We start from the raw sequence: 18,692 nt of genomic DNA on the forward strand, positions 1-18,692 counted from the left end.
TTTTTTTTTAAAATAGATGCAATATATCAATTGTTTATGAGTTCCTTAATTGTGATTAGATTCTCACTAGTGATACTGTTACCACTTATCAATTACTACTAAACACTTGATACCCATGTTAAGAACATATTTTATGTAATTGGCTAATCCTTTGACAAAACGCATTTTACTTGTATTTGGGTAGATCTAGGATGTGTTTTATACTTCAAAGCATATGTTGTTCAAGTCTAGTATTAAAGTCACGAAGATTAGACCAAGAAACAAGTGAAGAAAAGTGTTCACTAAAGCTGGACAGATAGCTGGACACCTGCGGACAGATAGCTGGACACCTGTGGATACCTACGAATAGCTACTCGATACCTGTGGACAGCTGCTCGACACCTACTCGACAGATAGCTATCTATCGAGATTTAATGAGGCTCGACACCTGCTATCTATCGAGGTATCTATCAAGGTTACGAAAAATCAGAATTTTCAGATTTGATTTTTGGACCAAGCTTTTGTATTTGTGTAGGGTTTCTTTTTTCACAACCCTAGACATATATAAGACTTATTTTAAAGGCCATCACATAAGAGAATATAAGGAGAACATATGCAAAAGGTGACCGAAACCTTATTTTTTCAAAAAAGAAGCTACTGCATTTTTTACCTTAGGGTTTTGTAACCAAGTACTTCTTGATCTTTATTGTTGATGAAGTGAAGAATTTTGCAGCCAATATTCTTCTTCCTCAAGTTGGTGAGTGAGTCATGTACTGGAATTCGTGCAAAGGAGTTAGTTGGGATCCGTGCATCAAAGAGTGGCGTTCATATATTAAAGAGTTCAGAGGTTCTGAAGTGGTAGAAGGTTTCTGCTATGAGTTCATCTACTGGGATTGTAAAGTCTAGGGACAAAGGTTTTGTACTAGATCTGAAACTTCTCTTTACTATAGTAAATTTCTTTTCGGGAAGGTTTCCCTTCTAGGTTTTTTACTGTGAAACTGGTTGGTTTCATTGGTTTTCCTAGGTCATCATATCTTGTCTTATTTATTTTTTCGCTACATTATTTGTGACATGATATTGAAGTTTGTTTGTTTTAACAAGTGTTATGCATAACAAATCTAATTAACAACTTGGGTTTAAAACTTGTTAATTCTTTTAACCGGGGTCTAAATTTCCTAACAAGTGATATCAGAGTGGGTACACTCTGATTGGATTAATTTTCTAAATGTAATCTTTGACCCCTGTTGTCATGGATCATAGACAATCTCTTTTGATTCCTCCTTTATTTGATGACACTAATTATGTATACTGGAAAGTTCGTATAAAATTTTTTTGCAGGCTCTAGGTGAATAGGTATGACAAGTTGTTGAAGTTGGCTGCATTAAGCCAAAGGAGTCACTGATGGATTGGGATTATGCAACAATCATAGCGGAAAATTTCAACAGTAGGGTATTGAATGCTTTGTTTTGTGGGGTGACCAATGAGGAATTCAAGAAAATATCATTCACGGAAGTTGCCAAGGAAGCATGGACTATTCTTGAGACTACCTATAAAGGTACCATGGCTGTAAAAACTGTGAAACTTCAAAGATTCACTAGTAGCTTTGAAGAAATAAGAATGGAGGAGGATGAGACATTTGATGAGTTTTATGTTAAACTCAAGAATATTATGAATTCTGCTTTCAACCTTGGAGAGTCTATAGCAGAATCTAAAATTTTTAGGAAAATCCTTAGGTCCTTACTCGAAAGACTCCATGCCAAGATCACTATCATTGAAGAAGCAAAGGACATTGATCAAATTCCTTTGACTGAGCTTGTAGGGAACCTCCAAACCTATGAGATGGGATTAGGCTCAATGGGAAAAGGTGGAGGAGTAAAAGCTTAGCTCTTAAGGGTATAAAGGAAAAGATTGAGGACTCTGAAGATGAAGATGAAAGTGAAGATGAAGATAATGATAAGGATGAGGATGAGGATCTAACTTTCATAACTGATGAGATTATCAAACTTCTTCAATTTAGGAAAAATGATAAGGGCAAACCTCCTAGGAAATCTAAATCCTCTAGGAAAGGTAAGAATGAGAAGCCCCTCATCCAATGCCATGAGTGCAAGGGTTTTGGTCATATGAGGATAGAGTGTCCAAACTACCTTATGAGGGAAAAGGGCAAGAAGTCAGAAGATAAAGGGTTGGTTGCTACTTGGAGTGACACTGAGAATGACTCTTCTGATAAGTATGTGGATGAATATAGTCATGTTATGGCCTTTGCTGCCTCAACCGATAAGATGATTGTGGAGAGTGCTAGTGATAGTGAAGATTCTTCTGATGATGAAGTATCCAAGAATATGACCCTTTAGGAAGCCTATGATAAGCTATGCGTTGAATTCATAAAATCTTAAAAGATTTCTCATCTTTGTAGAAAAGAGTTTAATGAGGTAAAAACTGAAAAGGCTGATCTGTTAGTCAAACTGGATGATACTACAAAGTTAGTTGAGACTCTCATTGTGGAGAACACTTCATTAGAAGAGAAGGTCAAGAATCTCGAGGTTGAGCTTAGTCAAGCTAGAACTCAAATAGAGAAGATGTCTAGTGCAAAACTTGATGGGGTCTTAAGTGCTCAAAAGCCTAGTTCTGATAAGACTGGCTTAGGATATGTTGTTTCCTCCGGCCCTTCCTCTTCCATGGCTTCTGGATCAAGGACTGTCATTGTGCCTCAATCCGAGAAAGGTAATAAAGGGATGAAATCCAAAACTGTTTTGGCTAATTCTAAATCCTTTGTTAGACCTCATGTTTGTCACCATTGTGGTGTTTCTAGACACATTCGTCCTAATTGTTTTAAGTTGTATTTTCAAAAGCAAGTGTTCAAACGGTCACAGGTTTTCTCTCAAGGACCTACACCTTCGTTTAGTGAGTTATTAAAAGTTTTGAGCTTTTTAACTCAATTTCAAGAGAATTTTAATTCTTCCAAGTCCTTTAGTAGACATACTAGGATACGTGTCTTTTCATCTTCACGGCCAAAGACTCGTGCTATGTGGGTGAAAAAGGAGCCTAAGACTTAATTATCTTTTTTATTTATCCTCTGCTTTAATTCTTTCTATCTAAAGTATGACTCTCTTTGTTTGTTTTCATGCATTTGCAGTTTTCTATCATGCTTTTATGCATTTGCATTTTTCTATCATACTTTTATGCATTTGCATCTTTCTTTCATGCCTTCATGATTGTTTGGTTGTTTAGTTTTTATTTTATTTTATTTTCAAAATAAACAAAATTGAGAAAAATTGAAAAATACAAAAACAATGTGTGTATGTGTACATCAGCTCTTGTGAACCTTAAAATGGCATTTGAAACAGAATTTTCTAAACTTTGTATCTCTTGTAGCTTAGATGAGCATTCTTATGCACAACTAAGTAAGTGAGTTTTGTGACTCTTTGCTTGTGATGAGTAAGGTTAAGTGATCTCTTGTACTTAACACTCGTATCACTCTTTTTGACGGGAAGGACTAGAAAATCCTAAGAGAAATGCATAAATAACCATCTCACCACTGTTACCCGTCAATCATGATATGACATCTGTATGCTTCAGTATAGCAAAAGTGCAATGTCAATGACATCTGTATGTTTCGGCATAGCAAAAGTACAATGTCAAAAGACTTAACATAATTAGGTATTTCTTTTCTCTCTTTTGTATACCCATGCATGATTTGCTTAATAAAAGAAAACATGCAAAGAAAATAAAAGCAAAAAGAACAAAATGCTTTAAAACATGATTGCAAGCGTGTTTTCTAAAAGATGTGGGAGTTATAGAATGTACCTCAAAGGTGATAGTCCCCATCAAATAGTTATGATTGTGTGTGAGTTAACGTGATTTTCTCATATCTCAAATCATCATAACATTGAGACACTTATGTAATCTTGCAATGTTTTTCACACACAACATGCAATATTCTTTACTACTCTTGATACATGTATAGGTACAATATAATTTGGCCATCACAAGGTTAACATGTGTTGATGTATGCTCACTAAACTATCTTAACTTGTTTTTAAAATATAAAATTGGTTAGACTTGTTTAGTGTGTGTGTATGTTGTTGGGACTATATTCTTAACTCTTTGTTGAGTAAGAGATGATTTTAAGAAGTTAAAATGTTGTTTGGACCTTTGGTTGAGTTGCATACTTGATTGCATTTATATATATATATATATATGTGTGTGTGTGTGTGTGTTTTTTCCTTCTTGAAAAATTGTTTTTAAGCAATCTCGACACCTTCTCGATACCTCTCGATACCTAGCTTATCTATTGAGCTCTTCTATTGCATCTTATCACAATCTCGACACCTCTCAATAGCTAGGTGGATCGATCGAGAAAGATCTTGTCCCTTCGATTGCTTCTTGATTGCTATTTGATCCATCGAGGTATGCTTGATAGCTTATCGACACCTCTCGATCCATCGAGATCCTCTGCATGCATTGTTTTTCACATGTTTTGCATGTTTCTTTTATCTTGTCATTCATAGCATTGTGTTTCATTACATTCATGCTTTTTTATGGATTCTTTGTGCCCCTTGATCATTTTTTATCATCTTTATATTTCTAGAATGAAGCTTTCTAACTTTTTGAATCCTTTGTCAATCATGACAAAAAAGGGGAGAAATTAGAGAAATTGTGATTTCTTTCTTTAAGATTCTATAAGTTAGAGGGAGTGTTTACCTCCTTATTGTTGTAGGAGCTACTTTTAATTTTTTGTTCTTGTACCTTAGGTCTTGTGACCATGTTTACATACATTGTGCTTATCTTTGATATATATCTGATGATGTATGTTTTCTTCACCTACCTCTACATGTGTTGTTTCTTTTCTTTCTTTATACACATGCTTCTTATTTTTGTACGCAATCTATTATTTCTGTTTCACACAAAGATACTTTGATGTGTTTTATTTAAAGTGTTTCAGAAATACAGATTGTCAAAATCTACTTGTCATGAACTCTCATCTTACAAAATTTTTCAAGAGTTTATGTTAGGATAGATTTTATTGTATTCAATAAGTGAGTATGAGTTGAGTAATTTATGACTTCTCTCATATGTTCATTTGTTCATTGTGGTTTTGTCACGGATTGCCAAAGGGGGAGATTGTTAAGGACATATTTTATATAATTGGCTAATCCTTTGACAAAACGCACTTTACTTGTATTTGAGTAGATTTAGGATGTGTTTTATACTTCAAAGAATATGTTGTTCAAGTCTAGTATTAAAGCCATGAAGATTGGACCAAGAAACAAGTGAAGAAAAAGTGTTCACTAAAGCTGGACAGATAGCTGGACATCTGCAGACAAATAGCTGGACCCTTGTGGACACCTGCGGACAACTGCTCGACAGCTGCTCAAGAAATAGCTATCTATTGAGATTTAATGAGGCTCGACACCTGCTATCTATCAAGGTATCTATCGAGGTTACGGAAATCAGAATTTCCAGATTTGATTTTTGGGCCAGGCTTTTGTATTTGTGTAAGATTTTTTTTCTTACAACCCTAGACATATATAAGACTTATTTTAGAGGCCGTCACATAAGAGAATACAAGGAGAACAAATGCAAAAGGTAGCCAAGGCCTTATTCTCTCAAAAAAGAAGCTACTACATCTTTCTGCCTTAGGGTTTTGTAACCAAGTACTTCTTGATTTTTATTGTTGATAAAGTGAAGAACTTTGCAGCCAACATTCTTTTTCCTCAAGTTGGTGAGTGAATCGCGTACTGGGATTCATGCATTAAAGAGGGTGTTCATATATTGAAGAGTTCAGAGGTTTTGAAGCGGTAAAAGGTTTCTGCTATGAGTTCATTTACAGGGATTGTAGAGTCTAGGAACAAATGTTTTGTATTAGATCTAAAACTTCTCTTTACTATAGTAAATTGCTTTTTGGGAAGGTTTCCCCTCAAGTTTTTTACTATGAAATTGGTTAGTTTTATTAATTTTCTTGGGTCATCATATCTTATCTTATTTATTTATCCGCTGCATTATTTGTGACATGATATTAAGGTTTGTTTATTTTAACAAGTTTTATGTATAATAAATCTAATTAACAACTTGGGTTTGAAACTTATTAATTCTTTCAACCGGGGTCTAAATTTCTCAACAACCCAAATTTGGTGTAACTCTTGTTCCAGCTTTCTAGAAACTAATCTTAATATAATCTTCGATCTGTTTAAATTAGGAAGAGAAAATGAAGGTGGCAAGTAAAGAATGACAAACTATAATGGAATACATAATATATTAAGTAAAGAAGAATTAGTAAATATTTTATAAGAATTACTCCTCAATCTCAATCTACTCAATGTTAGTAGACATGGCAAAATGGGCGGGGTCGGGTCAGGTAGATCGGGTTGCGGGTTAAAACGGGTCATTTTTAAACGAGTCAATCGCGTCACGGGTCAATCGGGTTGAGTTAGAAAATTCTGACACATTTTGCCATGTCTACCCATAACCCACAACCACCAACCACAAAAAACACAGCAACCACCGCTACAATCTACACCAAACAGACTGGATTCCACCACCTAATGACCCACCAAAACCCAAACCCACTCAACCCACATCCCATAACCCCACGCCCATTAAAACTCACCACAGTCCCACGGCTCCACAACCCCATGGCCACCAGGCCACCTATGACCCCACGGCCACTGGCAACCCTCATCTAAAGCCCGCCCACCCACCCAAACCAATCTGAACCAACTAAAATCTTGAGTGAGAGAGGCAATCACCGTGAGAGGAAGAAGGAAATAAAGAAAAGAAATCTTGAGTGAGAGAAGCAGTTACTATGAAAGGAAGAAGGAAAAAAAAGAAAGAAAAGAGAGGAAGAAAGTCTGAAAGTCATAAGAGGAAGAGAATAAGTTTGAGTGATGAAAGGCAATTATGAAGAGAGAGAAGTAGTAGATATTTAGGAATAAATAATTTTTTTTTTTTTAATCCTGTGTGAAAAATTGGTTTTTTTTTATGAGAACCAACTACTTATAGGATGTAAAAAAATTTACATCCCCACCCCCGAATGTGGACCTTTTTTTTTTTTTTGTTATTAGTTGCTAAAATAGCAACTGCAAATGCTAATGCTCTAAACCATTTTACTTTTAAAAAAATAGACACGTGACTCACAATGATTGGCACTCTTGAACACCATTTTTCAAAAGGAAAAAAAAAAAAAAAAATCCCTCACTCCCTTTTTTTTGGAGAGATTTAGTTAACATTGTAGACACCTCGTTTTGCAACTTTCATTTAACATCATTTGCATTGCACCATACATCCCATTACATATCATATCACAAGGAAAAGCTATAATTTCGACCGTTTGAGTTCTATTTTGATTGCATAATAAAAATCTTGAAATTATAATAATCAAAACAACAGTTCATGAGCCTTAATCGTAAAACTGGATTGAAAGATATCATAGAAACAAATTTTAATAGTAAAGTGAACTCACATGAATTATGTCCCAACTATATGTGATTATGAACACTTAATTATTATTGGTCTTTTTTTAGTCCAATTTAAATTAAATGAGGAGTCATAATGTTATTCGTTGAGGATAAAGTTTATGATAAGTTTGCATATATCTAATTCAATATGAAGACAAAGTATTAATTAATTCCAAGCAAAATTGGTTAGTTAAATAAGTAATTAATTAATCATATTTGGAATTGATTTGTTGAACTTAAGAACAAAGGAATTTTGAAAAAGAAGTCAAAATTCATATTGGAATTAGATCACAACTGAAATAGAAGAACATGAACTGAAAAGATAAATATTTGAGAAGCATCTAAACCAAGTGCGACACTTGGACTAGAAACTCCCAAATTCTTCCATTTTTTAGCCTGTTTTGCTCCCCACTCAATTTAATCTTGCATTTCACATTTTTCTTAAGAAAAACTAAATTTCTTTCAATCCCACATTGCCCAAAAACTCATTTGTTAGGATATATGTGATTCATGTTAGAAACATATGTCAACATTTTATGTAATTGGCTAATCCTTTGACAAAACGCATTTTACTTGTATTTGGGTAAATCTAGGATGTGTTTAATACTTCAAGAAATAACGTTTCAAGTTCAAGTGTTAAAACCATGCAAGCCTATCCAAGAATGAAGTGAAGAAGTGTTGTTCATTAAAGCTCGATAACTAGTATCTATCAAGGTTTAAAAAGTTGTTTTAGTCCGAGGCTTGACAGTTGCTCAATAGATAGGGTATCTGTCGAAATTTATGAAAAATAGATTTTCAATTCTGATTTTCATGAAATCCATGAATGTATGTTTGGGCTTTCTTTTCTCACAACTATAAACATATATAAGGATTATTTTAAGGGCCGTCATAGGTTGCACAAGAGCACAATTGCACAAGTATGAAGTAAAGTGTGACCAAAAACCTAGTTTGCCCTAGTTCATCTTGAAGAAGCTGCTGTGTTTGTACACCATAGTGTTTTATGACTAAGCAACTTTGTGATCTTCATCTGTGATGAACTGAAGAATTTTGCAGCCAACATCCTTCTCAAGTTGGTGATCAAGTCGCGTACTGGGATCCGCGCATCTATTGGTTAGTCACATATTAGGAGCCGTGCAATATAAGAAGAGATTGTTACTACAGAACAAGTTCAATAGGGTATTGGGGTAAAGGTTCAACTGTAGGTTGATATAAGGTACCAAGATTCCTTTACTTGTAACTGCTTGTTTTGATAATAGTTGATTCTCGAGAGTGGTGACCTTAAAATCACTCAGTGGGGTTTTTGCCTCGAAAGTTTTCCCTATTCGTAAATAAATCACCGTGTCAACTTTATTTTTCCGCTGTGTTACACTTTAGTTGGTGATTTGTTTGTGCTGCCACGTACATTGCATGTTAATTTGATTAATTAATAAATTTGGGCAATTAATCAATTAATTAATTATAAGGGGTTAATACATTCTTAGCCTATCAAGTGGTATCAGAGCGAGAACACTTTGATTAGGGTTAATCTTTGTTGTGTAATCCATTGACCCCTGTTGTCATGGAAACTCTTAATTGTTTTGATTTGCATGATCTTGTATTAAATGATGATGATGATATTCAAAACGCCTATTGCAAGATTTATAATTTTTTTATGAAATCTCTTGAATGTCCTACAAAATTAAAAGCTAAATTTAAAAAGGTCAAACTTGAAAAAGATGATTTGATTGCAAAATTGGATGAAGCCAATAATTTGAATGAGAATATTAAAAATCAAATTTCATCTTAGGTGGACAAAATTAAGAGTTTGGAAGAGCAAATAGTTGAATTTAAAACTAAAGTTGAAAATTTGACTAGTGTCAAATTTATTGTTAAGCCTAACTCAAAAGAAAAAGATTTTTATATTCCCCAATTTAAAAGGAATAATGAAGAGTTGAAGGCTAATATTGCTAGGATAGACAAAGGTAAAAATTCTGATATTAACACTGAAGTTTCTAAACCTATGTCTAAAACTCCCCTTAAGATGAAAGAAAAATCTGAATTTGTCCCCATTTGTCATCATTGTCATATTGTTGGTCATATTAGGCCATATTGTCCTAAGTTGAGATCTCTGTCAACCTCTAAGGTTAGACCTCCTTCTTGGAAGTCTAGTAATTCTATAACTACTCATGATTGTCACCATTGTGGTGTTTTTGGACACAGTCAACCTAATTACTTTAAGCTATATCCTTAAAAGCAAGTGTCCAAACAGTCACAGATTTCCTCTCAAGGACCTATACCTTTGTTTGGAGAGTTATTAAAAGCCTTGAGTTTTTTAACTCAATTTTATGAGAATCTTAATTCTTCTATGTCCTTTAGTAGGCATACTAAAACACGTGTCTTTTCATTTTCACGACCAAAGACTCGTGCTATGTGCGTGAAAAAGGAGTCTAAGACTTAATTTTCTTTTCTGTTTGTCCTCTACTTTAATTCTTTCTTTCTAAAGTAGGACTCTCTTTGCTTAATTTCTTATATGCTTTTGGAATCATGCTTTCATGTATCTGCATTTTTCTTTCATACTTTCATGCATCTGTATATTTCCTTCATGCCTTCATGTTGTTTGTTTGTTTTTGTTTGGTTGTTTAGTTTTTATTTTATTTTGTTTTCAAAATTTAAAAAAAAAAAAATACAAAAAACATTGGGTGTTTGTATACATTGGTACTTGTGTACCCTAAATGACCAATGAAACAAAATTTCTAAACTTTGTATCTTTCGTACCTTAGATGAACATCTCTATGCACAACTAAGCAAGTGAGCTTTGTGGCTCTTGTTTGTGATGAGTAAGATTAAGTAATCTGTTGCATTTAACATTCGTATCACTATTTTTAACAGGAATGACTAAAAAATCCTAAGAGAAATACATAAATAACCATCTCACCATTATTGCCCGCTAATCATGAAGTGACATCGATATGCTTCGGTATAGTAAAAGTGCAATGTCAAAAGGCTTAACTTAATTATGTATTTCTTTTCTTTCTCTTATATACTCATGCATGATATGCTTAACAAAAGACAAATATGCAAAGAAAAATTAAAGCAAAAGAAACAAAATTCTTTAAAATATGATTGCAAGCGTGTATTTTAGGAGATGTGGGAGTTATAGGATATTCCTCGAATGTGATAGTCTCCATCAAATAGTTATAATCGTGTGTGAGTTAAATTGATTTACTCATATCTTAAATCGTCATAACATGTAGACACTCATGCAATTTTGCAATGTTTTTCACACATTACATGCAATATTCTTTGCTACTTTTGATATATGTGCAGGTACAATGTGATTTGGCCATCATAAGGTTTGCATGTGTTAATGTATGCTCACTAAACTGTCTTAACTTATTTTTGAGATATAAAATTGGTTAGACTTGTTTAGTGTGTGTGTGTGTGTGTTTTGGAATGCATGACATTTTTTTGTTGAGAGATGATTTTGAGAGCTTAAAATGTTGGTTGGATCTTTGGTTGAGTTGCATATTTGATTGCATTCATGTTTGTGTTTTTTTTCTTCTTTGAATGTTTTTAAGCAATCTTGACAACTCCTTGACACCTTTCGACAGCTAGGCTATCTATCGAGCTCTCCAACTTATTTTTATCGTAATCTCAATAGCTTCTCAACAGCTCCTTAATAACTCCTTGATCCATTGAGAAAGTTTTTATCTCCTCGATAGTTCCTCGATCCATTGAGCCCCTTTTGCCGTGGACACCTCTAGATAGTTGCTCGATAGCTGTATCTCTTCAAGCCTTTAAAGTTTGACACCTCTCGATTTGTCGAGAATTATAAGGTTCTATAAATAGGATTTGCGCGAAATCTTTCTCATTTTCTCTTAATCTCTCTCGACTCCTGTTGACTCTTCACCTCCCAAAACCTCTCTCTCTCTCTCTCTCTCTCTCTCTCTCTCACTCCAAACTTCTTTCCCAAGTGTTTTTCAGCCTAAAAATCATCTTCTTTCATTTATTACGATCTTTTTCACTCATTCTACCATGCATTTCATGTATTTTGACCTAACTTTTGGGATTTTTGAAAAATTTTGGGTTTTTTTCAAAATTAAAGTTTTTGTGAAATTTTTGGGATGGGTCTTGTTTAAGTGGTTTTAAATCATCATGCATTGCATCACATTTTCATTATAATAATATTTCATACATTTTAGATGTGTGTTTACTTTGTTGTAATGTTGTGTGCTGGTAGGTTTGGATTAGGCTGAGCCCATAATGTATTTTAAGTTTGCATGTCATATGTTCATGCATACGTACCTTCATTTATCTTTATATTGATATTGATTGTGTTGGATCTTTTCTGCGTCTCTCTCTCTCTCGATTAGTTGCTCTATGGCACCTAAACGAAAATTTACTCTGTCCCGAAACCCTTTTTGTTCCAGGGCTTCCTCCTTTTTTGATTCTACCCCCTCCCATATTCTGTTCCATGATGATGGCTCCGGTAGTGATGATGCTGATAAGGACGATGGTGTTAGCTCGCCTAGTGATGATGAGATGTATATTTGATGTACTTACCCTTTATCACTCGTGACAAAAAGGGAGAGTAGTTTTGGATATAAAAGTAGTCATACTCATAGGGGGAGCGTTAGTATAGGAGATTTTTGTTAGGGGGAGTGTTTATATTTTTGAGGGATGTAGTGAGGACTTTTGTATCTTTTTCTTTTCTTACTCTTTTAGATACATTGTTCACGTACCTTAGGTCTTGTGACCACTTTATGATAGCAAACCTTGTATTTGTTAATGATATATATACATTTGAGATTGTTATTATAGTTCTTACACCAATCTCTTCATGTGTTGTTTCTTTTCTCTCTTTATGCACGTGCTTCTTATATCTTGTATGCAATCTTTTATTTCTGTTTTATACTAAGATGCCTTGATGAGTTTTGTTTAAAGTGTTTTAGAAATACAAGTTGTCAAAGTCTTCCTTGCCATGAACTATTTTCTTGCAAAGTTTTTCAAGAGTTTGTGATAGGATAGATTTTATTGTATTTAACAAGTGAGTATGAGTTAAGTGATTTATGACTTCTCTCATATGTTCATTTGTTTGTCGTGGTTTTGTCACGGATTGCCAAAAGGGGAGATTATTAGGACATATGTAATTCATGTTAGGAACATATGTCAACATTTTATGTAATTGGCTAATCCTTTGACACAACGCACTTTACTTATATTTGAGTAGATCTAAGATGTGTTTAATGTTTCAAGAAACAAGGTTTCAAGTTCAAGTGTTAAAGCCATGCAAGTCTATCCAAGAATCAAGTGAAGAAGTGTTGTTTATTAAAGCTCGACAGCTACTCGATAGATAGGGTACTTGTTGAGGTTTATGAAAAACAGATTTTTAGTTTTGATTTTCATCAAATCCGTGAATGTATGTTTGGGCTTTCTTTTCTCATAACCCCAAATATATTTAAGGATTATTGTAAGGGCCGTCACAAGTTGCACAAGAGCACAATTGCACAAATGTGAAGTAAAGTGTGACCGGAAACCTAGTTTGCCCTAATTCATCTTGAAGAAGTTGTTGTGTTTGTACATCGTAGGGTTTTATGACCAAGCAACTTCGTGATCTTCATCTGTGATGAACTAAAGAACTTTGCAGCTAACATCCTTCTCAAGTTGGTGATCAAGTTGTGTATTGGGATTCGCGCATCTATTGGTTAGTTACGTACTAGGAGCCATGCAATACAATGAGAGATTGTCACTATAGAATAAGTCCAATTGGGTATTGGGGTAAGGGTTTAATTGTAGGTTGGTATAAAATACTGAGATTCCTTTACTTGTAACCGCTTGTTTTGATAATAGTGGATCCTTAAGAATGGTGATCTTAAAATCACTCGGTGGGGTTTTTGCCTCGAAAGTTTTCCCCATTCGTAAACAAATCACTGTGTCAATTTTATTTTTCTCTGGATTATACTTTAGTTGGTGATTTGTTTGAGTTGCCACATACATTGCATGTTAATTTAATTAATTAATAAACTTGGGTAATTAATCAATCAATTAATCACAAAAGGTCAATACATTCTTGGCCTGTCATCATCCTTGACCCTATTGCCCGAAAACTCATCCTTGACCCCCTAACATCCTATATAAATACCCATCTCCAATATCAGTTCAAAACACATTAGATTTTAAATCCAAAACCAAAATTTCAAAAAAAAAAAAAAACCTGAAATTTCAACTCGCTAGAAAGGGTAGCTTGGTTCTCTTGGTTTCAAGCTGTCAACTTCCTATTAACAAATCCCCTTCTAGAGAAGTTTTCTTGCTTGGAGTTCTCAGAAGTGCTGGTGCATGCAAATTAGGTTTCTAAACCTTTTCTCTTTATTATGGCAAATTATTTTAGATTTAAGCATGTTTTATTTTTCAAGTTTTTCTTATGTTCTTGATTGTTAGCATGTTAGATCTAGGATGTTTCTAGCCTTTACATGTTTCAGGGTTTTTCAATTCAAATAAATATGCTCTTAGATTAGGATTTATCACACGTCACACACATATTCACCGTATCTTTTAATTTCAATTCTTCTTATCTATCTTTGCATGCTTAGAATAAGGTTTCATCATGCTTTTGAATGCTTATTTCAAAATTTGAAATCATATGTTTCTAGGTGATATAAACTAATTGAATGATGTGATATAATCATTGGCCGCCAAAGTCTAGAATACCAGTTTCACTGGGCAAGATGGGTGCCTAAAACCTTCCATCTTGTAACCTAGTTGTGGATGCCCCAAACATAAGGGAAAAAAGGCTTGTTTAGGGCCCATTTTCCTATTTTCTTTTAGTTTATCACACATTGGATCCTTAGCGACATGACTCTTTATGTGCATGTGTTTCTAAGGTGAGGTGTGTCTGCGTGTGTGAGTCCTTTTCTTATTTTTATTTTAGGAACAGCCACTAGCCATTGGTTTTGTTTCAGGTGTGATTAGTCACCTATTGTCTTTTTTTTTTTTTTTGAATTACCTAATTAACTAAACCAATTTTAAGGGTTTATTAATTAAGGTAAACCAAAAGTCTTGAACCAAAGATTTTGGACTTGAAAGTTCAATTATGTTTGGGGAAGTGTGGGCTCAAGCACCCCGCGATGAGTTTCGGGATCTCGTTGAAAGTACGCATTGGCCTAGGGTGGACCATAGTGGAGGGTGTGAATGGAGTCGCCACTTATATTAGGTTTAGGAACCATGAATATAACGCCCTTGTAGAAGGACTTATCTTTACCAAAGCACGTGTCTGAAGTTTAGATATGGGGATGGGAAGATGTTAAGCATCCAACTCCACCCGACTCGTGGGTCGGCCTCCATTCATTGTGTTCTAAATCTTAATCTCATTAAAGGGTCTTTTAACATGTTATTCTATCTCACACACTTTAACATGCATCTAAAGCAAACAATCATGGCTTATCATCCCCAAGCCTAGCATTTATCTATCTTGGCATATCATACATATCACCAAAGGCAGTAAACAATTCAAACCATATCATACAAACATCATCTAAGTATTAAAATCAAGATTTAAGGCATTCAATCAAAGATATTAAACAACTCATGTTCAAACACTTAAATGCATGTTCATATTATCTGTGCATGACTTGCCTCACGTACTTCACTGCATTACAACACCTATGCATCAATGTATGTTCATGTTCAAATGCATGTTCATGTTATTTAACTAACAAGGAACCCTAATCAAGATCTAATCACTAAGACAAAGCAAAACATGTTAAAGCAGATAAATAGAGACTCAAGAATATGAAAAACACACTAAAATAAAGGCTAAACATGTAATGGAAGGCAAAAGAAAATGGGGAAAAGTTATTTAGGGTTTTGAGCATGAGTATGCGTGCACATACATAGGGTATGCATGCGCGCACATACATAGGGTATGCATGCGCATCCCTGTTGTATGCATACGCATACTACGAGTATGCGTACAAGCATGCACACACATACATGCATAGAACCCTAAACCTAGCAACTTAGCAAAGAAAACAAAAGAAAATAAGAAAACTAATAACCTATCATGCTTCTAAAATGAACACAAAGTAAACCTAAACTAAACAAACATACTGAAGCAAATAAAACATATGAACAAAAAATTAAAACAAAGAAAAGTGAAAAGCCAAAATTAGAACATTTACCTCAACATAAGAACTCTTTAGAGCTTGATTTGACCTTTCCCCTTAGTCAATATAATTAACAACAAAACTAGTAGGTTAGTAAGCTTTAGAACTCAAAGGTCAATGATAGGCCAAAAATGTATTGACCCCTTTGACAAATTAATTAAATAATAATCCAAGTTAATCAATTAAGTCAATTTAACATGCAATAAGCGTGGTAGCACAAACAAATCACCAACTAAGTTAAATGTAGTGGAAAATAAATTTAACACAAGTAATTTGTTTACGAATGGGGAAAACCACTGTGGCAAAATCCCATCGGGTGAATTTGAGGTTACCATTCTCGAGAATCCACTATTATCAAAACAAGCGGTTACAAGTAAAAGGAATTCCAGTACCTAACACCAACCTACAGTTGAAACCTTACCTCAATACTCAATTGGACTTATATTGTAGCGGCAATATCTCCGTTCAATGCACAAATCCCAGTATGTGACTAACACACCAACTTGAAGAAGATGTTAGCTGCAAAGTTCTTCAGTTTATCAACATGATGATTAAGAAGCTCCTTGGTCAAAAAACCCTTAGCGCAAAGATGCAGTAGCTTCTACAAAGAGAATGATGAACTAAAGTAATTTCTGTCTCCGGTCACAATATGCGTGTATTTTGTTTTCAATACCTTTGCATCCCCTGTGATGGCTTTTAAAATAATCCTTATATATGTCTAGGGTTGTGAGAAAGAAAACCCTACACCAATACTTAAGGATATGCATGTAATCAGATCTGAAAAGTTTGATTTTGTAATTCTTGAGAGATACAACTTATGTCGAGCTTCAACATTAATCCTCGATAGAAATTATTCTGTCAAGACATCTGTCGAGATTTAATGAACAACAGTTCTTCACTTGTTTTTTGGTTAGACTTGCATGGCTTCAATACTAAACTTAAATATTTGTTTCTTGAAGTACTAAACGCATCCTAGATCTAACCAATTACAAGTAAAGTGCGTTTTGTCAAAAGATTAGCCAATTACACCAAATATTTCCCCAACAATCTCCCCATTTGGCAATCCTTGACAAAACCATAACAAACAAATGAATCATGAGAGAAGTCTTAAATTTCTAAACTTATAATCACTTGTTGTATTGCAAAACAAATCTAACCCTAACACAAACTCTTGAAAAACTTTGCAAGAAGAGATTTCATGGTATGGTAAACTTTAACAACTTATCTTTGTGAAATACTTAAACAAAAGTCATCAAGGAATCATATGTGAAATAGAAATAAAAATTGCGTACATAAAGACACATGTGTATAAAAAGAGAAAAGAAACAAAACATGAAAAGATAGGTGAAAAAAAAACATACATCATATATATATATTGAAAGATAAGTACAATGTATGTCAATAGATAAATGGTCACAAGACCAATATACATGAGGTAAAAGTAAAGAAAGAAAAGAAATACATAAGAACCTCACTACATCCCTCAAAATTGTATAGACACTCTCCCTAACAAAAATGCCTTATACTAACTCTCCCCTTAAGTACAAGACTACTTTCATCCCAAAACTACTTTCCCTTTTTGTCATGTATGACAAAGGGCAAGTCACTGAGAGGTCGTCATCTCATTATCACTGGAAGAGCTAGCATCCTCATCATCACTATCCTCACCATCCTTATCTGTCGAAGTCTCCGGAGAAGGAGATGGAAAAGCAGTGAAGCCACCAAGGCGAGCCTATCGTCATGCTATACGACCGACACAGGTGTTCACCTGACATAACTCATCAGAAAGAGTGTCAAGGTAAGCATCCATGAGCTGAAGCTACGCCATGGACTGGTAGACTCCACATGTGGCCACTTAGGTCGAAGTTGAGCCTCGCTCCATCGAACAGAACTGGCGTCGATGGCACCTATAGTGGTAAAGTAAGGAAAGGAAGGAATATCAATGAAGAAGTGTTGAAGGATCCGCGTGATAGCTGAAGGAAAGATGAGCTTATCACGGGTGGCAGTATCCTGATAAACATCAAGGATAGAAGTGATAAAGTGAGAGGGAAAGTCTATCAAGAAATCCTCCATCAAGGTAAGAAGAAAACAAGCACGAGGCTCAGTGATGGAGTTATAGTGAGACAATGGAGTAAGAGTAAATTCACCATGTTCAGGAACCTCCGGCCTTTGGCAAAGCTTGAGCATGGGATGTTTAGCTTACCACCCCATGTGGAAGGAGTCTCACAAAAGTGAGAGATAAGCTCATTTTTGGACACATTTCGGAGACGCTCACAGCCAGGGTAGTTAGGATGCGTTACCCTCAGAACATGTAGTACCTCGGATATAAGATCCAGGGTAACTACGATACGTGTACCTTGAAATGTCGTGGCAAATCGAGGTACAGAGGTATCGATATTGTGTATATTGGAGTAAAACTCCTATATAAACACGATGGGACACCTCAAGGGACTCTTAAGTAAAGATTCCCAACCCTAAATTCGAATGACGACAGGGAGAGGAGTGTCGAAAAAGTTCGACAGAATAACATGGTGTTACGTATAAACACCATGTTTTTGAAAGTTCTCCAAGAAGTCCTTTCGGGCCTTTTCATCACGGAACCAAACGTGAGGAGGGGGAACGGAATCAGAAGAAGAAGAATCGAAACCTTGAAGAGGATTTTGGCCAGGAGTGGATTTATGAGCTGTGGGTGCCATGCGCAGTCTATCTGAGAGAGAGAGAGAGAGAGAGAGAGAGAGAGAAACACATCACAAACTAGAAATAGAGAAAAGCAAGGATACGTATGCATGAACCTAGGGCCTTTGGCAAAGTTCAAGCATGGGGTGTTTAGTTTACCACCCTATGTGGAAGGAGTCTCACAAAATTGAGAGATAAGCTCGTCTCTGGACACGGTCTGGAGACACTTATAGCTAGGGTAGTCAGGATGCGCTACCCTCGGAACATGTAGTACCTCGAATTTAAGATTCGGGGTAACCACAATACTTGTACCTTGAAATGTCATGGTAAACTGAGGTACAGAGGTATCGATATCGTGCATATTGGAATAAAACTCCTGTATAAACACGATGGGACGCCTCAAGGGACTTTCAAGTAGAGATTCCTAGCCCCGAATCTGAAT

Source organism: Castanea sativa, chromosome 5 (genome assembly GCF_040712315.1).
Source record: "Castanea sativa cultivar Marrone di Chiusa Pesio chromosome 5, ASM4071231v1".
Classification (NCBI taxonomy): Eukaryota; Viridiplantae; Streptophyta; class Magnoliopsida; order Fagales; family Fagaceae; genus Castanea; species Castanea sativa.